The 25,887-nt window shown below is 44.4% G+C and overlaps 1 long non-coding RNA gene across 4 annotated transcripts in view; it reads left to right on the top strand.

The window, feature by feature from the left end:
* LOC137843376 (uncharacterized) overlaps positions 1 to 25,887 on the top strand; it is a 44,098-nt gene that overhangs the window by 5,552 nt on the left and 12,659 nt on the right. Inside the window, exons 2-4 of one of the 4 annotated variants that reach the window (XR_011089475.1) lie at positions 21,616 to 21,840; positions 22,543 to 22,602; positions 24,493 to 25,408. This is a non-coding gene — a long non-coding RNA (uncharacterized lncRNA). Of the gene's footprint in view, positions 1 to 21,615; positions 21,841 to 22,542; positions 25,409 to 25,887 lie in introns of all 4 variants that reach the window. The other 3 variants (XR_011089474.1, XR_011089473.1, XR_011089476.1) reach the window with 3 other exon arrangements.

The following is a 25,887-nucleotide window of genomic DNA, read 5'->3' as shown; positions in this document are numbered from 1 at the left end:
ATCTGCAGCACATCCAATATCCACCTGTCTCTAACAATCCCTTTTCCAGACCTGCTTCGTCATCCACCTGGAAGGTTCCACATTTATTTTTTCCATCCACGTTCTTGCTTTTTTCTTTTTTTTTGCTCCTGGTGCAGGTAAACAAGGAAGCGCATCGGTCTGTTATAACTGCACGCACGGCTGTTTGTACGCCCCAGACAGGTGTTTGCCCAACTGTGTTGTGCAATAAGTGATGTGTGTGACAATAGCCTACAGAAACAGTGCTGTAAGTTGAGTGTTGACAATTTCTTTTAAGAAAATGTTTGCCTCTTCCCTGAAATATGTCTGGCTAGACTATACCTGGCTATTTCCTGCTCACAAATGAGGACAGACCTCAGCTCGCTGTATGAGACACGTTTGCAACAGAAAGCAAGATGGAACAACCCAGGGAATTTTATTTTTCTGCTTCCTGACCAGCCCAGAGCCTTTATTTGACTGATTTTTCTGGTCCAACAACATGTAATCAACAGAGACAGCAACTTTAAACGTCTGTTTTAATGGAGCTGTAATTGTGCAGGTGCTCGGCAGCGCTAATTCCACAGCTTGCAGGGTGGAAGAGGGCAGCTGCTACCCTGTGCTGAAGAAAAATGATGAAACCCAGGTATAACCACGTCTAACTGGGTATAACGTGGTGCCTTATGCAAGGACGGAGGAATTTGCAGTGGGACATTGCCAGGTTTATGGTTTGGTGTGTCTGCGTGTGCTTCCTCCTGCAGGAGAGGAGGCAGCTCCTGTACTGGGCTTTGTTGTAGGAATTGATGGCTGTTAACCCAAGGAAATGCCATCGACCTGGAACCTCAGCAGCCAAAGAGGGTTTTGAAGAATGCACATCCCACGGAGGCGTTTGCACGTGGGTCCTCTTGCAAATCCAATCGTTTAAAGATCTTACAGCTCAGGGGACCAGGCCTACCTCCAGCTCTCCCACTGGTTTGATATATAACTTCTGGCAGAGCTGAGGTGACTTGTTCCTTTGTTTCTTGCCCCAGGTTTTTGCATATTTATTCCCTGACTTAAGGTAGACCCTCCTCGTTCGTGCTGATAACATGCCTGGCACGGCAGGGCCTGAAGCTCAGGGGGCCCTCTAGAGAGGTAAAGCAATGCAAACAGCAACTCCAATCAACGATATTGCTAACTGCTGCTGTTTTAGCAGTTCTGAGTGGATTAAGTGGTATTAGCTACAGATCTGTAAAATTATTTTTGAGGAAAGAAAAAAAGTGAGTTGGGAAATCACAGTCTGCAGCTCTTGAAGGAAATGGCCTCTCAACCCTGTGTTTCTCTTTATTTTCCCAGAAAAGTTCACCAACTTTGCCCTAACTTCGTCCCCCTTCACCCCCCACGACGGGGTAGTCCAGGGGTTGGTTTGTGTCCCCGTTCCCCACCTCCCCCGAAAATTAGGAGCTCTTGTTCCCGCTAAATAAATAAATAAAGCCCGAGCGAGCAGACAGAATGTACGAGACCCTGTTTTGCCTCCCCGAGCTGAAGTTAAAAATTATTCAATGTAAAATTCCTGGCCTGTGAAACAGAGGCTCCGTACTGTACCAGGCAAAGATTTTCACCAGCATTCTCTTGCTTAGCCAAGGCGGAGATAACAGGCACTGCAAAGCACCGGGAATAAATCTGCTCCTCCGAGAGCCCGCCGGGGTGTTCATCTCCCACCTTGTTTTTCCTTTGCTTAATAAGGGACGGTGTGAACTTAGAGTTGAGATTTGACCTGACTTTTTTTTTTCTTAATGTGACCGAGGATGAATGAAGTTTGATTTTTTTTTTTTTTGTCATTTAAATGACAAGAGCAACAGGAGAGAGCAAGTAAGTGATAGACTTTTATCAACTTTTCTCAAGGGATTATTATAATTGTGCTTTGCAGCCTTCTGAGGGAGTTTGGAAAGTGGGTTAGGAACAAAAGGGTAAAAATGACTGAACTTTCAGGCACTGGGGTCGACTGAGATGACGCTGAATGGCAGCAGTGCCTCCGGTCCAAGGTGACTTCTGGAGGCTGTGATTAGTAGCGGGGTGATTCTTGTTGCTGACCTTTGTGTGTTCAAAGATCCAGCTGCAAGGTACTTCCGAGCTTTCTGATCACTTCTGAAAATGCTCAGACACGGATAGGGTTGCTTGAGAAACAGGAGAGAAATTACCAGTGCAATAAAAAAAGGCTTATTTTCTAACTTTTTTTTTTATATACATGGGGGTCTGCAGTGATTGATTGTAGCCGCATCTGGGCTGTTTACGTGGTGAGGTGAACTTCCAGTGCTGGCTTATTGCTGTGGTCATCGGCCACCCCGTGAAACCTGCCTCCTTTCTGGGGGATCCGGGACCTGTTGCACCAGTGCTAGCAGCAGAGCGGGGACATTTCCATTGCTGGGCGGTTCTGGTGCAAAGACAGATGCAGAGAATCTTTTGGCAAAGCAAGTCTGATAGAGAATTTGTCTTCTGATGAATGTTCAGTGAAGAACAAGGCTGTATGGAGGGGTACTGTTTTTAGACGAATAATAAAATGCATGCAAAGGTTAAGCTGTAGGAGTATTTCCAGCCTGCTGTCTGAAAGCTAAATAACTAGATACACTTCTCATAATTTCTGGAAGCTTTCATATGTCTATGAATTTCCTTCCCCTATGGATGTTGGACATTATTCTTTTATAGAAAGGAAAGAAAATCTGAGCAAAACTAGATGCTGTGAGTTACAAATTCAGATTAATACTATAGCAGAGTGCAGGAGACAAATATGTGATTAGGCTTAAAATGAGACTACTAAAAGGAACATAGCAAGAATAATTTGCAGCCCCTGCTGACATGGTGCCAAGCATTCAGGGTGACTGGAAAAAAACAAAGGAAGCCCTAAGGTCACCTCCAGGCAGCCTGGAGAATGCTGTAGGAGCAGCTGCCACCCATTTCAGCGGGGAATCTTCAGGCAAACAAGTGTCTGTCCCCTCTGTTCTGGGATCTGTGCACATGTGTAAAAATTGTATGGACTTTTCTGAGATTTATTGAATAGCCTGAGAGCACCCTTCTTATTGCGGTGCCTTTTTTATCCTGCATTTATCCTGCAAAGGAAGACATAAAAACAGTGTGCAGGACTTGCAGGGTTTTCCTCATTTTCATTCTTTCCTAATGCTCCTGTGCTGCTGCTTCCTAATTCCTAGCATCATTGGTAGGCAGCCTGTGCCCCAAGCTGCCCTCGAGCGTGGTGACCTTTTTCTCAGTGCCACGGCCTTCAGCTGAACTGGGGTGGCAGAGATGAAAGTCACACATCAGGGGTGCGCTGTGACACCGGGCACCTTTGGATGTCTGGGGCCAGAGCCAGATGCAGGGGATAAAGCTTCGCTTTGCCCTAATGAGGTTATCACCTCTCGAGATAAAATCACCCCCTAGGATTCTAGGCTATATGTAAATGTGTGTGTGTATGTTTATGGATGTGTACGTATAGCAGCCTGGGCTGTATGTAATTAAAATTTCCTAAAAGCACATAGAGGGCAACAGGAAATCTCTTATCGGCCTCCCTGGAATTTGGATCAGGATTTTGATGAATATCTATCTCTCTTCTAACAAAAAAAAGCTTTTTTTTTTTTTTTTTTTGGCTCAGGCAAAGAGGATGATTTCTGCTAATGATTTATGGAGCAGAGACAGGTAAAATGAGAACACGTTTCAAAAGAATGGCAAGATGTTTTCCTGGGAGAAACCACACTTCAGTAGCTTTCCGACCTCGCTGAGCAGCTGCTGGGGAGTGCACGGGGGGCTCCTTTTCCCTTCCTGTTGGACTGGCACAGGACTGAATTCAGGCAGTTAAACACAGCCTGAAACAGTGCTGATAATATTAAGTGTCATTCCCTGTGATGGAATCCCAGTGCTATAAACCCAGAAGCAACAGGAAACAGATGTGTCTGGGGAGCAGAATTTGGGATACTTGAATATAAACTGACTGCTGGCAGCGTGTGCCTTGTGGGCTGTGTGTCTCCAGGTCTGCCGACACAGGCAGGAATTTATTGCTCCTCTCCATGTTCAGGTGAGCATGCTGCCTTGTCCACAGGGATCCTTGCTGCGATATGATCTACATCACAATATTGCATATTCTGCGAAGGCGCCGCGAGGCTCGGTGGTTTTGGATATGCCTGTGTGGCTCAGAATGGGATCTGTGCTCTGCTATCTTAGAAACTGCCTCACAGCAGCATATAACAAGATGATTTGGTATACTGATTGAAGAATAACAGCAGAATTAACGTATGCTGACAGGGACTGGAACCACAGCACTGCCTCCTGCATCAACGCTCGTACAAAAATAGAAAGTCTTGTTATTCCTGGTGTAATTATACCCAACCTGAGCGTAACGCAGCCTCACTTAGCCCCCACGGAGTTCACTAACAGCCTTTCCACTGACTTTGGGCCCCAATCTGGGTGCTCGATGGATGCCTAAAAGCAACCAAAAGTAGGGCTGGAGGGGAAACGAGAAGCTCAGATGGAGCACAAAGCATTGGTGAGCCTTTGTAGGGTCGCCTCTCAGGGCTAATGCTTTCTGCCAGAATTCAGGAAGGGAGACCAGTTTTCCCGATAGCTAATCCTACTGGGCAAGCAAAATGCCAGCTGTTAGTGGCAAGCCAAGGAGCAGTGGGAGAGATTTGACCTGCTACAAAACATCCTGACCCATCCTCGTGCTGCGGTGGCAGGGCACGCAGACACATCCCTGCCGCTCGTCCTGCAGGGGTTAAAGAAACTGGGCAGGAAACTGCCTTAAAAACCTCCTCTGCTGTCTGTCAGGCATTCCTCCGCCCTGGTTGATAACTCACTGGTGTCTTTGCTATTTCCAGTGGGCAGCCAATAGCCGGGGTGTGCGTGTGTGCTGTGAGTCAGCAGCCTCAGTGCGAAACCTGACCCTGGCCTCCTGCCTCTGCCCTGCTGCTTTCCCTGTTTGCAACCCGGAGAGTTTCCCCAGTTGTACCTAAAGCAGGTGGAATAGTTGTAACTTTGATTTTTGGCCAATGCAAATCCATGTACAAAGCCCTTCTGCTTATAGTTTCTTGTAACAGCTACCCATTAAAGCCGCTACCAGCACTCTGCCTTCCCAAGGAAAATGTTCCTAAGCATTCCCTCCTATGCCTGGATCCTATTTTGGATACTAATTTGGGGAAACACCACCCAGCAGGTAGAAATGAGGCTTCAGAACAGAGGAACCATGCTTGGAAAGAGTGTATGTGGTTATTTTAAACTGATAGTGGCCTCTTCCAGGTAACATAACTGTGACCGATGCTCTGTGAAAAGAGAAGGGAATAGAAGTTATGAAAGATTAACACTGAAACTCTCCATCAGTTTAATCTAACCATTTAAAAAATAATAATAATAATTAAAAAAAAAATCAGAATGAAAGTGGATGCCCAGAAAGAAAAGCAGCATTAGAAGTTCCCCTATGGAGCACTTTTATCCACTTAGAAGTGCCAATTTTGTAAAATACTGCAACAGCATACGAAATGACTCTGGTCTGCACCCTGGTAATTAAAAGCAAATAGTCTTTGGTTTTATAAGCTCAAAGTAATACAGTAAGGAATGAGATGTAAGGGCATTTTTGCTTCTTAGATGTGGTTAGATATAATAGGATGGTGTTTGCACTTAGGAATAAAATCCACATCCTTCCCTATCTATGAGCACCTGTCTGACAGTGTATTATCTGCTTTTTTTCCTTCCAAAATCTCATCAGCCTTTTAAAGGAATTCTGAATTTGAAACACCAACAAATAAGTTCATCGTTTCATGTTCCATCCTTGAAAGATAAGGACGCTGCAAAGGACAAGAATGATAAAAGCTGTAATATAAGGGGCAAGCCTGGAGCATATATAGGGGCTGCCCATTAACGTAAGACCTGGGATGCAGAAAATTATAAATAGTATGCATGTTGTGTGCTTTCTGTTTCACAGGACAGTATTATGAAGCTGTGTGTCTATATAGATATATACTTTTTTTGGAATTAAGTTTGCAAGCACTGCCAGTTGGGCCTAACTTCCTTTTCCCAGGAATTGTTGGTGGCATTGGAGGTTTTAATTTCTCAGTTTTGTATCTATTGATCTGACCTTCGAGCAACCTGCCTGTGACAAGTGCTCTGTCGATGTGAGAGCTCCTTACAGTAAATTGTTCCTGGTTTTCAAGCCATGTGGACTGAGGGGTGCTCTGTTTTCCAGAGAGGGACGATCAGAGCTAGAAGTGGGGCTGTGGGAATTGCTGATCTCTGATTCATGGCAGGGGTGTGCAATTGGGAGCATTGAGCATTAGCTCACCTGAATTCTTCTTCCTGGTGGCACAGACCTGTCTGAGGTTACTGCATCGAGGTGGCTCTTGCATCACCCGGGTGGGACTCACCCTCCTGACAGATTGCAGTGACTCGCCTGCGCTCTGCAGTGTTTGCATTTCGGTAACTGCACAAATAAATGGTCTAAAGGCATCTTTTCCCCACCTTGGTGCTTGTTTTTAGGTTTGGACCTAGCAGCAGGACTGGGTTATGCAAGGACTTCATCGTGTAATTGCTCCTTCGCTACCTTTGGGATTGCTTTTTGGTGCAGCTTTTTGTGGAAGGAGCGAAACCACCTTAAGGAAAATACACCTTAGGTTTGTTACAACATCTGATGGTGTTGAAAAGCCCCCAGACAGCTGCTTTGTCTCTTGTCAGACTGTTTTGAACCAGGTGTGTTTGTTAGTTTAAAAAAAAAAAAAAACAACACACCTAAAGTTCAATTTAGTAAGGTAGTAGAAGCACTTTGATTCCTTGCAGCCCATGATAATAACAGGGATGATCTCTTTGTCCTTTCTCATCAGCATATAGAGAAATCAAGTTTGGCTCAAGCCTATAAGTACAGCATTTTTTTTTTTAGATTTATAGGTGAAATGGGAAAATGTGCATTTTTTTTTTTGTTTTGTTGCTAGCTAATCTAATGGGGAGAGGTGTTCTGTATGCCTCGTGGAGACAATCTGATGAGGAAGGCTTCCACCACAGCTAATCTGTAAAGAAAGCACAGTGCTTAACCTTCTGGCCCTGCCCAGGATGGGCTGTTCGTTAATACTGATTCACTATTTAACGTGAAGTGCTGTCGAATGTGCAAATGAGCAACATGAGCAGAGTTCAAAAATGATGATAATGAAGTCCTTCAAATGAAACCTTTTGATTTTGCTACTATTATGATTCCCTAGATTTCTGTAAATATTCAAACTCATTAGGTGCATGTTTGATTTTTCTTCCAGGCGATTGTTTTGCTTTGAATGTATGCGCTAATGATCTTAGTGGGTTAGGCTTTCAGAGGAGTTAATCGTGTCAGACTCACTCCTTGGCCACCTACCTCAGCTCTTGTAGCAGTGTTTTTTGTACAAGGGATGCTGTAATCAGCCTCAGGTTGAAGGTTTGGATCAATTAGCTAGGAAAGCTACATGCAATAAAAAGGCAAAAGCACAGAAGGAGAGGCTGAGGTGTGTCTTTCCAATCTTTGTCACCCCGTGCTTTGCTGCTGGAGCTGAGGCCGAAGCCATCCTTACAAAACATGTAAGGAAATTTTAGCAGAATGGGAATTGCCACATATTTGGCAATGACGGGAAATGTTTTCCTTTGTGGTCATCATTGTGTGAATGTCCCTGTGGTGTCTTTTTTCTAAATGTTTGGTCCCAGAATCTTCAAATACTAAAGATACAGATACAGTCTCTTTCTGTGCTTGCTGAACATGATCTCCAGCCAGTTCTGTTTTAAAGCAGTCTCTATTCCCTTTCCTGCCTCTCCAGATCTACTAATGCATCACTGCTCTGATCAGTCATGCATGGAAATTTAACATCCAGTTTTCCACCAAGCTAAAAGTTTGCTGGGATGTCTTCATGGTTAGCAGTACTTCTGCTGTCCTTAATAAATCATTCCTGCTCTCTTCTTTCTGTGTCTTAGCTGAGCTCTGTGGAAGGGCTCTGCTCCATGTCCACAGTGGCTTTGCCGCCTCCTGCTGAACTTCAGTCACGTCCCTGAGCCTGAGGAACGGATTTTGTGTTTATCATGTGCTATTCCTTGGCTTCTCCTTGACAAACACAGCCGTCTTGTCAAACAGCTGGTGAAAATGTAGTATAAAAAAGCTGAAATCCCGCATGTAAAAGGCTGAAACTTTGGCAATACTGATTCAAAAAAGGTAGTGAAATGTTTGAATAAAAACCTCATTTCAAGGAATGAAAGGAGTCCATTGCAGGTGGGAAATAGAGGATGGGTAAATCATTCTTTAATGATTTGTGTATCCCTTTTCTGCTCAGGCTTCAGCTTTCGTAAGGCTGTCTTTTGAATCATTAGTGAAATAGTTGATACAGCCCAGGTGAGATGTCAGCTGCTTTAGCTTCAGGTGAGAAAAGTTCCTGGAATTATCCAGACTGACTGTTTTTGCAATCCTAACCCTTGGTCCTTGTTATTATTTATCCAGTACAGCAAGCTGTAAACAATTAGGATAGTAAATGCTTTCAGTGGAGACGTGGCCAGTGGATATCATCAGTAATTGTAGGACAAATGCTTCAAAAGGGGCAAAATAGCAAAATGAGGGGTTAATGTGCTGTAGGTCAATTTTTTTTTTCCAGTTCAACCCAAACTGCCAGTGGATCCGGTTCCAAAGCTTGGTTAAGTTCCTGCACAACCCCTGATTAAACAGGAAAAACCTGTGAATTGTTGGCTTTGAATCCTGGACTAGGGACAGGGTGCACTTGAGTAACATGCATGCTTCAGTGTTTCATTTAAATCTGTAAAGCCTTAGAGGAAAGGGAAAAAAATCTAGGTCTTTCTATGAGAGGGGGGAAAAAGATCTAATCTGTTTACACCCTGCATTCCTTGCGTTCCTTTGATAGTCTGCTACTATAAAAGCCCTCAGTCCCACCTACAGCATGAGCTTAATGGAGCTGCAGCAAAGCTAAATCTCTCTGAAGGCAGACCTGCCATAATGTACCTGGAGGTCCTTGCTTATTTGGACCCCAGAGCATCTGAGCTGGGTGTAGTTAGTGCTCTGAACAGATCCTGGCTTTCCTTCGGAGGAGGAGACGTGCGTTGCACCCACCTTATTTCAAAAAGGCTCCTTTTCCTGGTAACAACCGAAGTGTCCTGGTATGGGAATGCCCTTTTTGGAATATGAAATGCACTTTTTTTTTTTTTATCCCTCCTCCCCTGTGTTTGAACGTGATGACTCAAACTTGGTGCAAATCCAAGGCAAATAAAAGGTGCAGGCGCCTGCAGTCGGTTAACTCCTGAGCTGCTGGGCACAGAGATCACGAAGCAGACCCAAGCTGCTTCCCATGGCCTTCTCCTCCCAGCCCCCTTCAGGATATGGTGCTCTGGGCATCTCCCTGGTCGTGATGCTGAAGGAGTAGGTGGGAAATGAAGATTTTTTGGGTTAGTAAATCACTCCCTTTGCTGCAATTCGTCGTAGCAGTGGGGTTAACAGCACCTGGCTTACCAAGGTTTACTTTCCCATGTGCAGGTACAGAGTGGGGCCAGGTGCTCGGTTACTTTTGCTCTCACAGTGCCGTTGTGTAGGGCCATCGGAATCCACCAGCCGTGGTATGCCGACAGGAGAGGGGTCAGGACCTGTAAAGCACGAGCACGGAGCAATTTACTGGATCAGGAAGTCCTTGGGGTGAAGATTCTGCCCAAAAGGGGGTGCTTGGCATGCTTTGGAGCAGTTGGGGCAGCAACGTTGAATTTTCCCCAGCTGCAGTGGGTGCTGGAGCACTGCTCCCTGAGGTGGATCAGCTTCTTCCCTTCTTGGACCCAAAGGCACTAACAGCAGAAGAAGGCTTTTTTCCAGGAGGGAAAGAGAACCCCAAACCCTTAGTATCAGTGCCATAAGTGAAGAGCTAAATGTCTCCAGGGGGTATGGCATAGCCCCAGCTTTCAGGTTCTGCAATATTTAACTCCTTGCTTTAAAAGTTTTTTCATTTATTACATTTGGTCAGTCTTGAACTCATGGGGCAAAGAGAGATTAACTTTTCCCTTCAATTCCAGTCCTTTCATTGAATGTGTTTTATCTTCCTGTGAACGTACTTCTCTAGCTTTGCTTTGAGAAGTCATTGAAGAAATCAGTGGCTCTAATGATAAGCATTGGAAATAAGGGCGCGCTTTGCATAACTAAACAGTAATATCCTGTCAGGTGTCCCTGAGACAAAGACTGTGTGTGGAAAAAATGCCAACAGAATATCAACAGTTTCCATCAGAACTAATCTAGGCTCGGTGATCAGCGTTTCATAACCAAAATGGGATTTGAATAGTTTAGCCTTGACTTGAATCACAGCTTCCTGCCTTGATTTGCTGTTGTTTTAATTTTTATTTGCAAATGAAGTTGTAAACAGCAATATTTGTTTAAATATTTCTGGAAAATAGCCTGAACGTAGTGGCACAAATCCTCAGGGTGTTCCAAACAAACAAAAGCAGCACAATTTGAATTCTCTGTGGCCCAATCTTACATTACAAGTCGCACATCTTTCTTTCCGTTACCTTTCCCTTTCCTCCTGCTATCCCCCTTAAAAATAAAGACAGCGAGCAGACTTGCATGGTCTGGCATAGAGACTTCTGCTCTTTTTGTGCAAATCCTCACCAAAATCAAGTTTGCCCCAGCATTGTTTGCAGCCCTACCAGAGCAGGGGGAGGACCACTAACTGACGGGCTTTTGCAACAGTTTTCTTGTCTTCTGCTTCAGGAAGAAACTGAGCAAATCATGTTGAGCTATTACTGCAAGCAGAAGAATCAATCTCTGTTTCTATCTTGGTTTCCACAATCTGGGAATTGGTTGTTCTGGAGGGCTGCGCAGCTTTCCACAGCAGCGAGTGCAGAAGCAATTTGCTGTTGGAAGCTCTTCAGCAAGCTCTGGGAGCTGGTCAATCCTACAAAGAAGCATTTTAAGAAGTCCTTTATGCACCACTAGCTCAGGAAGCACTTAGGAAGCACCTTGTCTATGGGACCAAGCTTTGCACACAGGGCTGCTGAGCGGAGGAGCTGCCCCAGAGGTGCAGGTGGGATGCTTTGGACCACCAGGACCACCGCTGGCTTCCTGCAGCCTGGTGGGTGCTGTGGGAGAGCACTGCACCTGGCATTGGGGCATGGTAATAAGCTGCGTGTTAATGAGTTATAGATGCTCTCAGGGTGATGCAACCGGCCCTGCATGACTCTGTTTCAGGAAATCTGGTTTTGGGTAGCTCTGAATAAGGGGATGCTCCCCAGAGCTCTTCATGTGTCACCTCTCAAACTCATTGCATGTTATTGGGGGGACTTCTTATTTATTTTTTTTGGCCAGGGATCTATGTTTTTTTGGTAGGTGATTGACAATATTGTCACCTGATACTTCCTCCTGTGGCTGAGGGCTTGCTGTTAACTGCCCATCCCTCCCACCATTTTAATTAGCCCCCTGCCTTTTCCACCCTGCGAGGACTCAATGCCCCAACAGAGCACAGGAGCAGCAAATTAAGGCAGTGTTGAGGCTGACAGGGCCCCTTTCTGGTGGCAGCATCCCCATTGGATATAGTCATCTGTAAAAATGGAAACAGAGAAGGAAAAATCAAGCATTATACAAAGGTAAAAGCAAAGTGTACGTTCTTGAAGCAGGTAAAAACATTTATTTCCAGTATGAACGTTTAGAAGGGCTTCTCTACCAAGCTAGCTCTGCACAGAGAATTAGATAATGTACAAAACAAAACCCCAGCCCTTAAATACCGCCTAACTTTTTTACAGCATTCTTTTTCGTTTCATCATTTGCATCCCTTGGCTTCCATTTGTCATTTGTTTTGCTGCTTCTGTTTCCCCCAAGGTACCTCATCTCTAAGGAATGAAATGTTTTGAGCCAATGCCTGGAGGCCCCGTGTTAATTTGTTTTATGGCCCTTTTCTCCAAGCTCTTCCCTCCTATTTTCTGCGAGCAGAAATTCCTTTTTCATCTAGAGTAGCCATTTGAATCAGCAAGTTGAAAACATCACCATCAATCAAGTTCATGTTCCAGTCTAATTTTCAAGTGTCCAGGTGATTTAGAAACTAGATTTCTATTTGTAGAAGTGATCAAAGCCCATATGCCAAATTTGAAGGCATTTCAGTGTTTACATCCATTTATTTGAAGGAGAGCTCAGTTCCTAAACATGTGCCATAATGATTTTATGCCTTAGGGCAGCCATCCTCAAAGGTATGTAGCTTTCTAGCATCTACTGAAATCATAGATGCTATAAGAAAAGAATTTAGGTGTTCCAAGGTACATTTTTCAATATTATGGTCTGAATTCAGAGACTGAGACTTTTTTTAATCCTAAAATCTACAGCTAAAGGACAAGTATTAGTGCAGACAGAAAGTCTGCATATCTTTCTCTGCTTTCAGTCCTTCTCCCCCAGCTTTCCTTGTTTGGGAAGGATTCAGATCTTGGGGTACATGGAGAAACACCATCTCCTAAGCTCTTATTTCAGGCATTAGCTTGTATGGGCTTGTCTTTTCTGCTTGGGGCGTGTGGACTCTGACAATCCAAGTCAACATCTGACCTCCAGTCCTTCCAGAAACATATATATAAAATTGTCTTCTGCCATTCCTAGCGGACAAGGACGGCTCTATGGATCTAATGCAATGAGCCTCCTGGAACAGTTTCCTGCACAGCTTCCTTATGGCTTGTTGAGAGATGTTTTCTGCCTTCCAGTTACAGATTTAATTAAGGGACAAGTTCATCTTGGTACAAATAGCTCAGCTGAATGATTTTCTTACAGTACACAGCACGGATTTTGGCTATAGTGCAACACGGGAACAAATCAAAGTCAATTGCTGTTGCAACACACTGATTTCTGATGCTGCAGCAAACATCTCTTCCCCTCGCTAGTGGGAGCGTAATGAAGGTCCAAATGAGACTAGCATCTTCAAAGCAATTCAAGGCCACTGGAGAAGCAGCTATTCCGAAATTACAGTAAGTTAAATGATGTGGATTCCAGTGACTTCACACCATCTGACCTCAGACCGCTGTGATAAGGAAAGTCTTAAATAATGCTAAAACAGGCTTACGTTCGTGGTGATGGCAGCTGCACTGAAGGCAGGAGAGGGAGCTCTGTTGGAACACCATTTTATGTATCATGTGCTGATATCTTTCTGCAGCTTTTATCTGAGAAGTGGAGTAGGATATTTAGTCATGTGCTTGCTTCCTCTTCCCCACAAATGTTAGTGCCAGGTGGGAGTCCAGCTGCAGGAGAGTGGCAGCTACATGCCAATCTTAGTTGTTTTTAACAGAAGCCCTGTCTCATATTCATAGACAAACAACTTTCTCATCTCATGTTATATTCCTGCTGCCTGTCCTTCTCAGAAGACTCAAATCAGCTCTGCCATGGGGCGGATGGAAGTCCCAGCCTGCATTTGTTTTTAACAAACTTAGATGTTAAACTGTTTACTGTGCTGCTTCTCCAGAGCAAAACAGCATCACCTATAGGCAGACACCAGCTGAAGAGGCTTAGGGCCACCATAGGGAACATGCCAAGCTGCTGACCTGGCTGTCTTGGCTACAGTCGCATCAAGTTTGAATATTTGATCCATTAAAAAAAGATAGTGAATTCAACTGCAGTGAGCCATAATCAGTCATGCCTCAAATGATTAATAGAATAAAGTACTCTCCTGCAGCTCTGAGCTGCAGATTAGCTCATCTGTCACTTGAAGCTTCATTTTGTTTTTGTCAATAAGCTTTGGGTTAGAAGGAGGGGGTTTTGAACCTAGCAAAACCATTCTATGTGGTATAAATAAGTCTTTAGCCCTTCCAGCAGAATGCAAATAAAGGGAAGAATAAATTGTTTTAAGGACTAATTTTCATTTTTCTTAAGCACTTAAAAAAAAAAAAAAAAAAGTGGTGTGACATTGGGATAACAGATTTCTTTAAAGAAGCATACACCAGATTTTTCAATGGATGTACAATTTTAAGAATAAGGAACATGAGAAAATGTTTTGTCTTCTCAAAAAAAAATACACTGAAACTGTGTTATGGGGATTGTTTTCCTCTTCTGGTGAAAACTATTAGCAGTTCTTTAAAAAGACAGCATAATGAGTTATGCTTTATTGATCCTTCTTCCTTTTGTTTCTTCTAAGATGACAAAGAATCAGGTGAGGCAGTGAAAGAGAAAATTATGTATTCCTTGCTGTTTTAATAATCTCGTAGCATGACCCTTAAGGAAAGGATTGCTTTCCAAATAAAACATAATAATCCCAGTGCATTACAAATGAAACAGCCAGAGAAAGAAGCGGTCCCCTTGGCGACCCCATTTACAGCTTCTGTTGCAGTGGGAATTCTGCATGCTGCACAACATTGAATTGCGTGTGGGTTTTTTTCATGGCATGATGCTGTAAGCAGCAAAAGAATTGTAGGGTAGTAAGTGGCACAATGAGTGATAGCTCTTGGCAAATTCATTCAACAGCAGCATTATTTCTCATTTATGCGTTGCCATCAGCTAACAGAGCAAAATACAGCAAGCAAAATGTGCCTTACAAATGATAGATCCTTTTTTTTGAAAGGGTCAAGTCCACTGCTGCAATAAGCTCTTGGAAGCAGTAAGGGAAAAGGATCAGGAGACCGTGGGTTCTGTGATGAAAAGGACAGAAGGACCTTGAGAGACCACCTAGCCCCTTCCCCTGTCCTGAATGGGATGAACTCAAATCACCACCCCAGCAGACTGTTGATGCCATTAACATCTTTCCCTGTCAGGCATTTTGCACGATCCTTTATGACCAGTGGAGTCGAGGCATTTCCAGAGCAGGTGAGGTGTGAGGAATGCACAAAGGAACCTCGTACATCATCTGTAAGGCCACTGCAGGTGTCATGGACGCCACTGGTCCTGAGGAATTCCAGGGAAAAGAAAAATTAAATCTTAAGACCAACACCTGGGGTTTTGTTCATGTTGGCATTGGATCTTTCTGTTGGATTTTCCCTATATTTTACTACCATTTTTTAAGATGCGCAATGATTAATTTTGAGAAAGCCAGTTTAAAATTTCCTTGGCTTTGTCAAACAGCTTGTCAAAGCTAGCAAAAGCTTAATAACGCACTAGTCACATTTTCCATTTGATAGCTGGTAATTAACAATTATCAAGGCCAAGCCATCTCAGATTAAGCAATGAAGAGGCCATAAAGAGAGCTCTAGTTTCAGTCATTAACACTCTAGCTAATTTACAAGTGAGAGAGCACTATTCCAGGTAATCCTAATCTGATACACAGACAGGAGTGTTTGTAAGCACCATTCACATCAGTATTAAGCAAATCAACGAATAAAACCACTGTCATCCAGGGATTAAATACTGCAAGCAAGAACAGACATATATCCCAGACTTTTGAGGTTTTGAGCTTCAAGAAACTTAACGGAGTGGTGGAAGAACATTACCTATGGATTTTTTTTCTTCCCTTAAATCTTTCCGTGCCCTCAAAATGTGGTAATTTTCATTCTAGACTGCTCTTTATCTCCGAGTCCAATTAAGATGCTTCCTCAGAGATCCTTGCACTACAGACAGCAGGGTATAACTAGGTGTATCAGCAGGAAAATCAGAATCTTTCCTTTGGGTTTGGCCTACTTATGCAAACGTGCATCTGCTGAGGTTTTGCACAGAAGCGTTACTCAGTGGGCGGTTGCCTGTTTCCACCAAAGCAGACTACTTTGGGCTACGCTAAATCTGAAAGTTGTCCATCAGCACCCGTGCCAGGGAAGGCTTATCTCCGAACTTGTGGGCTGGAGGTGACTTCACATCAATTCTGCGCTAAATCCCAAATGCTTGATTAGCAGGCACTTTGGGGTGGGGCTTTCCCCTGTATTTAGGTGTCACGTAGCGTAAGATCATCCAATTCTGTAATGTGGAGATCCTTGAATACTGGTTGGCTAGATATTTATATATATATACACATATATAAGAAAATAAATAACTAATAAGAAATCTTGACCACGACCCCTGCTTATATTTAATTTTTATGGCTAAGTTTCATTGGATCTACTTATTGTGCTGATGTATTCATATCAGCTCCTAAGATATGAAGAGACGTGTTCACATTTAGCCTGGGCCCAGAGCATTTAGGCTAAGTGTCCTGTGTTTGTAAGGCTTGGTCTGCTTTGACACTGGCCTCATGCCAGAGCAGATGTGAAGTATGGTGACCTAAGTACAGTGACCGAAGACAAAGAGACATTCGTAGTAATCTCCAGCATTGTTTGGAGGAACTTTTTGCCACCTGCTGTGTCCAAATTGCAATGGCTAAGATTGTTATCTGTAATTGGTGCTGTGCTTTTCCACGTCTGCTTGAGATAGGTGCTCAGCATGGGATGGAAGAGAGGGAGGTGGGTGGGTAATGCTAGCAGGAGGAGGTCTATGTAAACCATGCTGCCAAAAAAAAAAAAAAAAAAAAAAAGGTAAGGAGATGATTGAATCATCCTGAAAATGCAGGAGAAAAATTGTAGCATGGAAAGTCACGGGGAAATTGGAAACTCAGTTTCCTACACCAATGCCCCGTCAGGCCAATGAGGGCTATGTCAGTGCATCCGGGTTTAAAACTGGAAGTAGTTATGTTGGAAATCGTAAAATAGTTGGGGAAAGCTGACTGATTTTGTCCACCTGGGTGGCAAAAAGCTGGTTTTGCTTACAGTCTTCGTTATTTTTATTGCAATACTTTTCATCGTAGTGCTCCTCTACTTCTTGAATGCAAGTAGCTCTCTCTCGGTGCTCAGCTTTAAAATCTCCGCCTTCGCTTCGCTCAGTAGCTCCTGCCGTTAACAATCAGTTTTCGGCTAGCAGCAAGATGGGAGGAGCAGCACAGGCATGGAGCTAAGCGAGGCCACGCCAAGTTTCTCTAGGTACGGCCGCGTTTGGCAGTGACTCACCCGGGAGCTTCCTGGCCGCCAACACCCTTCCTGCTCGCTCTAGGGGTGACTCAACGCGCCCAGCGGCGCGGCTGGGAACGGCGCTCCCGTGCCCTTTCCATAGGGGTACCTCGAAGGGTGCCAAGAGGGAAAAAAAGGCATGTCCTAACCGGCTGTTTCCCCGTGCGTGAGGCAGCTTTTACATAGAGGTTGCTTTGTTTGGCGTTGGAAAGGCAAGCAGGAAATTCAGAGTTAAGGGCTGCGCTTGATCTATAGGTCCTAAATATCTGCTGGATGGCACCAAAACATTGCCATTCCCGCTAGGTCCAGCGAAAGTCTCTCCGTGGTTAGTTAGGCGATCCTGAGCAGTCAAAGGAAGGGATGGGAAGTATTTTTTCCCCTCTCACTTCCCTTGGGTTCACACAGAACAGGCTCGGTGGCGCAGGGTCTGTCTGGACTTGCAGAGGGCAAACCTCACCTCAACCACTTCAAGTCTGTCTGTCTGACAGATACGGTGTAATTTAAGGGCAGGAGCACCTGACCTTTCGTCCAGAGGAGTCGTTTCCTGCAGGAAAAATAGCAGTTTTAAGGCAAGCCTTTTTCATCCCAAGTAAACCTGAATTATGATGTTGTAAGGACATAACAGCTGGGTACCATGGATGTCACCAAATTAAAGAAGAAACACAGGAAATGAACAGAATACATTTTTCTAGAACTTTTTCTAGAAACACATCAGTGTTGGATTTTTATTTTTTTTTTAATTTTTTAGAACTGGACTGAAATGTCCCTCAGACTACTGGCCCCAAATTCTTGGCTTCAGGAAATCAAATGAAGCATTTTTAGAAATCACTGGCCTTAACTGTGGTGTTTTAAACCACAAAATCAAGACACAAAACCTTCTTCCCTTCGGTTATCTGCCTATGGCTTTTCTCCCTTATATTTTTTTTCCCGTTCAGTCTTCTGTCAGATGTTTCAGGCTTTAATTTCCCCACACCTTTAGAAGACTAGAAGCTTACAATGTTTGCTGTGAGCATACTTCTGTGGCATTTGCTCATGCTGCCTGCTTTACCAACTTGGCAACTAATGAAAATGTAGATTAAGAACTATGTATCTTCACCTGGCCTGTGAACTGATTGATCCTATTCTACGTGCCTGAATTTATTAATTTCTTTTTTCCTGTCTGGGGAGTTTTTAGAGTTTCAGTACCATTGCAGTATTAATAATAGTGTGTTTTGGTGACCAGTGCTATCCCTGGTTGTGTGCCTGCTCTCATCTAATTAAGACAGAAGGGAAAATGCACTCAATGGGTGCACTTGTATTCTGGGAAATATGATAATGCTTATAAGAAATGACAAAAACTATTAACCTTAAATACCCTGCTTTTGTGAACAGACCTTTCATTACGTGTGGAAATAAAAAGTTGCCCCGAACAGTGAGACTACTGGCATAGTTTATTTAATTGATACTTGCATGGGCTGAACTCTAAGTACAGAGTAAAAGCCTACAGGCTATGAAACACCAGCTTCAACCAGAGGCTGATGTTTGCACATGTTCGTGCTCTGGCGGTGGTTTGGGTGTAATGTGTGAACGAAATGGCAGGAAACAAAGACGGTCTTGAATCAAGTCCTCTTGCAAGCAAGGGCAGGACTGACCATGAAGGGTTTGGGAGCAGTTTTGGTGAGTGGTTCACAAGAAAGACAACATTCATGAAATTAATCCCTTCCCTTTTTTTTTTTCCCCTTCAGGAAATGGTAATCTAAACACTTGGGTTCAGAGGGTTTTGCATCTCTGTGTTCTGGCTTGCTCCCTGTGGAGTATCTATGGGATCACTAGATAATAGGGAGTTTCCAAGCAGCGCTTGCTATCTCTCTGTTTGCTATCAGCTGACTTTGGTTGCTCTTACAATAAAAGATTTTCCCCCAAAAAAAACTTTTCAGGATGGAAACACCCTGTCCACTGCTGTGCTTAGTGGTATCAGAATATTAAAGACAAGGCAACGAGTCTGGTTGCTTCTGAAAGCTCGATGGGGTTCTGTAGCTACACCAGGTAACAAAGCTGGTCCCGTATAGTTGTGTGCCTGCTGCAGCTTGTCAGGAAAATAAGAAGCTGCATCGATAACCTTGGCTTCTCAAGTGGTTCTCAGAAGAAAAGCTCACCCCTGAGCAAGCAGCACCATAAGGAAGGTTGTTTGTACCTCAATCAATGAGACTCAAAATAAGGTGGAAGTGGTAATTATTTGACAGGTGGAAAAAAAAAAAAAAAAAAGATGTGTTATGACTGATTGCTTCAGTTCTGCTGTTTTATTGACCTGTGCAGCTAGTGTCCAGAACATCCTGTTTCAACACGCTGGCATCACTTGGGGTTACACCACTGCCAACTTTTTCCCTATATTCTTTTTGTTGTTTTTACACGAGAGTGCTGATGACTTAAGAAACACTTTATTTACCTCTTTTATTGGCAGAAGCTGCTGTGATATATGTTTGCGTGGGGCAGGCTGTGAATTTAATGGTCGCCCCATCTGCTTGCTTTAAAAAAAAGAAAGAAAAAAAAAAAAGATTAAACCCCATCTGACAGCTAATGTAAGGCTCAGCCCTTCTCCCCTCCTCCTCTCCCTCCCCAGTAATCACGTTATTCACTGGGATGGAAAAAAGAGTCGGTGTTAATTTCCTCCATTCCCACACCTTGCAACCCAGCACAAGTCGCTGCCGTTTCTTGTCCTTCAGAGACCAATTATTGCAGGTGAAGTCAGGCACGGGAGCGGTGTTGCTAGGAGTGGGAAATGGGGATTGGGGCTTTACGCAACTTTTTGAGCCCAGCAAGATGCAGAAATCTGGATGGGTCACGGGAAGCCTCGTAGAATGGAAACGTGGGGACAATTTGAAAATGGCACATGTGGTGGCCACTGGGAAACATCCTGAGTCAGGTCTCAGGTATGGGATTTCCATCCTGAGTCAGGTTTCATCTACATCGTGTCCCATAGATGTAAATTTGGACGGACTGTGAGGGGTGATGTCTGGATGGGGCGCTGAGATGCTCTCCATGTTCTATAGTATGGTTTTGAGGAGGGATGTTGCGGAGGAGTTGTGCAGCACTGAGGTCCTCTGTGCTTTATTCCTGTGGGCGTTCAGTATTCTTTCATGTCCGTAATGTGAAACCTGTCCGAATCCAACCTGTCATTGGAGTTAGACATAATAAAAGGTGTGCTTAAATACGTGCATCACCCTCAGTGTGTTTAGACTTCAGCTGGCACAAGAAGACGTGCTTAAGCAGTGATGGAGTGGTTTGTATTCTCCTTGTCATGCCTCTGCCCTTTCTGTCCCCTCTGACTTAAAGAGAAAAATGAGCTATGTGCAGTTTAAAAATGTCCAAAAAAGCAAAAACAGCTACCATGGAGAAAGAGATACAGGATGTCACTGTATCTTTCCTGCTTCTTTATTTGTCTGGTTTTGTCTCTCTTCTCTCAGCTTAGATTGTGTGGGCACAGCTCCCACCGTCTGTAAACACATTTTGGATTTTGCTCGTGTGTCTGTAACACAACTTCTTCCTTGAGAAACAGCCCCCTTTGCAGCTTTGTTCCTGTAATTACAGTGCAGCACAGGATAGACTGGGAGAGAAGAGCCATAATTAGGATTTTTTCAAAAAAACATTTCCTGTGCTGACTACTGATCTCCTGCCAGTCCTGCACTGCTGTCTCTTGAATAGTACCTGCCTCCCTTCTGAATGTAATGCCACTGATGAGGCCAGCTGTCACAAAGGCACAGTTTGCCTCCTTTTTGCTTTGTGGAAAGCTTCTTTTTTTTTTTTTTTCTTTTTTCCCCTGCCCCTTTCCCCGACGGTGTTGTCAAATGAAGCTCACTGTAAAATGACAGTGCTCCGTGCTGCTGTAGCATTTCTCGTCTCAAGCTTTCGTGTTCCCTGCAAACAATCAGTATGAACTAGCTAGATTTTAATTTTTATTCATTTTATGGGTGGGCAGACTCATTTTTCTTAGATTTAAATTAGGGCTATGGATAATTTTGTCACTTTATTTATTTATTTTTTCTTTAGCTATAGCTTTGGAGACTTTTAATGCATTTCTTTTTCTAAATAGCTACCACTTGGAGGAGGTTGGTGTAGAGAAATGTGACGTTTAGATCTTTTGGAGTGTCCCAGTGCTAAACAGTTGTGGCAGCACAACCTACCCAGAGATACTCCTTCCAGAAGGGATTTTCCGTGTTGGCAGACAGACAATCATTCTAGTTCCTGCAGCAATTTCCACGACAGTACAGAAGGCTTCCAGTGGAGTCTAGAACCAAGGCTCATATGTAGGTCTAACGACAGCTCCTCTTCCACATAGCCACCTTCCAGATTCCTGGAATGACAAGTCCAAGTCACAACAAGAAAAGTAGGTCAGGTTTTCCTAAAGTGCAATGACTCTGGGGCAAGCTGACATTTGAGGTTTATAGAACTGATACACCATTTCCCTTACAATAATAAATTGTTTTAATGGGAAAGAAAAATCAGCACTGGTCTCTTGTTGCGCAACTTAATGCATCTCTAGTATCTGAACATGCAATTTGTAAAATTAACTAGATCTCCAGCTTGTTGGAGCTTCATTTTAGATTCTTATTGCTCTTATTAACCTAACATAAAAAATAGGCCTGGTTATTACTTTAATACACACTTTGGCTCTAATCATACATAGACCGGCAGGTCAGACAGCCCCTATTTCTCCATGATTCCTTGTACCAAGTGTTTGATTTTTCTCAGGCCAGATTTTTTTTTCTTTTTCCCCAGGAAGATACCAACCAAGAAACTGGTGTTGCCCATTGCTTTCCAGAAAGACCACACGGATTTGGGCTCTCCATCCGGACAGATTCCCAAGCTATCAGGAGGAGAGGTGCGTGGGGAGCAGCCGGGAGCGCAGCGTGCCCAGCTCCGTGTGCCTCCCACCAGCAGCTCTCGCCTGCCCAGGCACGCATGGAGCACGCCGTGCTGCCTGATAGCGTATAAATCCACCAGGTGTGTGCTCAGGACAACATTTCCTGGTATCCCGGGTGCTTTTTGGCTACGCCAGAAGCCATACTTAAGGAATTACTGCCTAGTCTGGATGGTAAATGTGGTCTTCAGCATGGCAGCGTGCATTTCTCAAAGGTCTGCAGAGATGTAGCTGCAGCCTCCTCTTTGCTGATACTTTCCCTAGGTCTGATCAAGTTCTAGATGACCCAAATGACATGAGAAATGATGGGATATCAAGTCTCAGTGGGTAGAGACCCTATAGTTAGGTACAAGCAGATATTCCCCACTTGGGGCAGGAAAGAGGACCATCACTTCTGAAGCATAAAATTTGATTAAAAACAAAGAAACCTGTTTTTTTTCTAACCAACTTCACCATTAAATACTCAAGTAAGACCCTGTAGAACGGTCACTGTGCATCAGTGTCCTATTGCTGAGTCAACTGAAATATTTTTTTCCTTTATAATTTCCCAGGATCTACCAGGTCGGGCTGGTTACTTTGTGTTTTTATCGTCCTATTATTTGGCATTCAAATGCGTGCAGTCATTGAAGCGTTTGTTGGTTTCCTCATTTGAATTATCCATGCAAAGTTGATCTCTGGTTTTCAAACGCCAGTTTGCTCAGATGTTGGCCGCTTAGTTTCCAGAAGTTCGCGTGGATCTGCAGGGCTGGGGAAGCTGTTCCATCTGCTTTTTTTTTTTTTTTTAGGCATCATCCCTTCTTCACGTGGGGAGACGAAGCAGGAGGAGCTGCTCACCAAGTATAAATGTCTGTAGAGCAAGAACTGCTATTAGTGTGTCAGTTTTTGAAGTCTTGCTTTAATCAGTGTGCTTTTGTAAGGGCTTCAGAAACTGCTCATACTCTTGGCATCTTCTGTTTTCCCTGCATAGCATGTTTATATCTACAACTGTGGTTTTCTTTCTAGTCTTTTTTTTTTTTTTTTTAACCATCCCTCTGAGGACAACCCTTGATACTTCTTGCCCTGATGATGCACTCATCATCTTAAAGCCGTGTAAAACAGATCTAAAAGGCACCGTGTCAGGTTGGGTGTTTGTCCCAGCCTTGCTAATGCTGCTCGAAGTCAGCAGGCAGGTTGGTGTCAAAGATAAATTATTAAGATAATTGACCATGCATTCAAATTTTTTGGAGTTATTCCACATTTTAGGGTGGGCATTAGCTCAGATCGGCCATTGTAGTTTGGATTATGTATTTTAGTCTCCCTAATGCTACTTTTCATGCATCTAAGTCTGATCATCTTACTAGACACCAACGTTAATTGCTTGAGTTGGGTGAATTTACTCAAGTTCTGCATGACAAATCAGACCGAGAGTGGTATTCTCACTGTTTTTAAAATATCTGGGATAGGTAGAAATAACTGGCAGCCCTTCCATGTGTCTCCTTAAAATTTCTCTTTGCTGCCATCTCTTCCCTCTAAGACCTAACAAAGCACCACGTTCACATCATCTTCAACCCCTTCTTCTCTCAGGTATGTGACTGTTCTGTTTGCTGTCTGTTTGTGAAATGGTTTGAGCTCATCTAGGGAAGCCAAAGTATTTTTATCACAAATGTAGATGCCTGAATTCCAGCAAGGGCCTCAGCACTTTTCAGCACATTTGCAAAAATAAAAAAAAAAATAAAAAAGGAGAAAAAAAGGGGGTGGGATGGCAGGAAGGAAGCTCCGTCACAACCACCTTCCTTCTGTATCTGCTCCCATCACCCTATAGTCACTCAGGCCCTGGCTCCAACCTTTCAAATAGCTCCCATCTGCTGCTGCGAACGATGTGAGTGCTTTCAGGCACCGTGGTGTGCTTGGATACCTGCTACCTGTCCTGTCCCACCCCTGGGGGATGCATCTTCTTTTCTTGCACTATTCCAAAATCAGCTGGACTTACCCTACGCCTGCTGTATCCACTGACACAGGTGCGGTTGCCAGCAATGTGGACAGCGGCAAGTAAACAGGTGCAAGTATCACAGATTAGGAAAGCCGCTTTAAATTTAATAGCCCAACAGTTGGTTGGAGTTGAAACAATCCCAACGGAAATAATCCCCCTGCATGTAAACCAAGTCTACGAGGGAAAATGCGATGTGGCTGCTGGCGGCCCCAATAAAGCAGGGCGATGCTGAGGATTTCTGGCTGAGCACTGGTTTGCCACGGAGGCTGCAGCCGTGTCTGGGTTGTGCCCCCTGAGCCCTGCTGGTGGGAGACCTCTGCCCGTGCCAGCAGCAAAGCCGAGACACCGAGAACTTTTATTCCCTGGGGCTACTGAGAAGCTGGGGCGCTTTGCATTTCATAAGAGCAAGGGTGTTAATTGCTGGATGCGTGCACGTGTCGCTCCCATCAGCAAGGGTCAGCCGCCCGTACGGTGGCCAAATGCACCTACAGGCATCCGATGCTCTGCTATCACCCCCTGAAAATAAAATAAATTAAAAAAAAAAAAGCAGAGCTCAAAGCTTTGCTAGCTGTGGTTGGGGTGCCCCAGTTTGCCAGCATGAGGTAATGCTGACACCTTGTCATTTGCATGCGTGTTCTACTTTATGAGGTGGTAATGAGGCTGTGTGCCGGCCTGGTGTCTCCTCTGCAGTTGTGTGCTCGCCGTCACCCACATCCTCACTGCCTGTGATTTGAATGAGTAATCCCTGGCGTTTGTTTCCAAGCAGGTGGCTCTGGCACACCCTGACTCCTGCATTCAAATACAAGAGGAAGGTGCAGGAAGGGGGTGCCGTGACCTCATTTCATGGAGCAGGACCAGCGCTCCACCTGCTAAAGGCACAAGTGGCACCACATGAGCTTGTCTCTGGGTGCTGTAGATGGAAGGGATGCACACAACCGAAAAGATGGATTGCTATAGGGAGAGCAGGCACTCCCTGACCTTCATTTTCACATTAAAGACAGATTCAGACCAAAACTCACATCAGACTCTTGACAAATTGTTGGAAGTTTAGTCACTTGCCACAAAACTGCATCTGGGCTTGATGGTCCCAAATATTCACACCATGAAACCTCTGCCTGAGTCACACTGAAACTATGTGGCAACATCAGGCTGGAGCTCTGTGAATTTGGGCCCAAATTCTGCTGAGTCTCCTGACTGTGTGCTGTGAAGCTGAGCCGAGCTGCCCTGAGCAGGAGCAGGGCTGTGGGATGCTCTCAGGTCTAACAGACGCGCGTTCCTCTGAGCAAAATGCTGCTCAGAGTACGGCGACCCATGGCTGACCCTTCCAGACATTGTCTCTGTGCTGCATATTCATAGACTAATGTTGTTTAGAGATTGGCAAAGCTCATTAAGTAACCTAATTTTTACAGATGCTTTTGGGCTGCTGCGGGTGGTACTAGTCGGTTGTTGTCTTTTTTTTTTTTTCTATGAATTGCTGTGTTACATCCTCCCATCCCTGCCATGAAGCCTCCATTTCAAAGGCCAGGCTCTCTGCACTGCTCCGGGGGTTCCCTTTCTGCCTGGGAGAGGTGGCGACTCGGCAGCTTTTTGTCTGCTCTTCCAGCTGAGAAAATGGATGTGGACCCGCTATGGACACGCGCTGGATTTTTCATGGGGGACGCTGTACCTGAGCCACACGGCAGGTGAGTGCTGCAGCTCCTGGCCCAGCCAGAAGATGAGGAGGGAAGGTGGCACTAGGAAAATTCTGTCCTGGCTCAACAAAAGTCTGGAGGCTTGAATTAGGCCACTCACTTTACAGACTGGAGGACTCCCCCAAATCTAACTTAGGTGGAGAGCCCTTCTGCCCCCAGCACACAACCCCCAGCTCAGCACGGAGGCACCTGTCTTCACCCAAGGCTGGTAATCAAATAATCGATGTGCATATTCAGCCCAACCCAGAGCAATAATTTGCACAAAATAAAACAGCAGCATTGCATGTCCAATAAGGTAAAGCAGGTTGTTTGTTTCTTTTCTTTTTTTTTTTCCTAATTCTGAAGCGTGTCTTAGCAGTCAGTGCTAAATGCAGCTGATCTTTGCTGCTCAAAACAGGAGGTTAATCAGGGTGTTAGATCTGTTTTTGCTCCACGGCGGTCTGTTGCTTTAAACAACAGGCCGTTGTATC

This window comes from Anas acuta, chromosome 22 (assembly GCF_963932015.1).
Source record: "Anas acuta chromosome 22, bAnaAcu1.1, whole genome shotgun sequence".
Lineage (NCBI taxonomy): Eukaryota > Metazoa > Chordata > Aves > Anseriformes > Anatidae > Anas > Anas acuta.
Note: the sequence above shows the minus strand (reverse complement) of the source record. Positions and strands in the feature narration are given on the sequence as shown.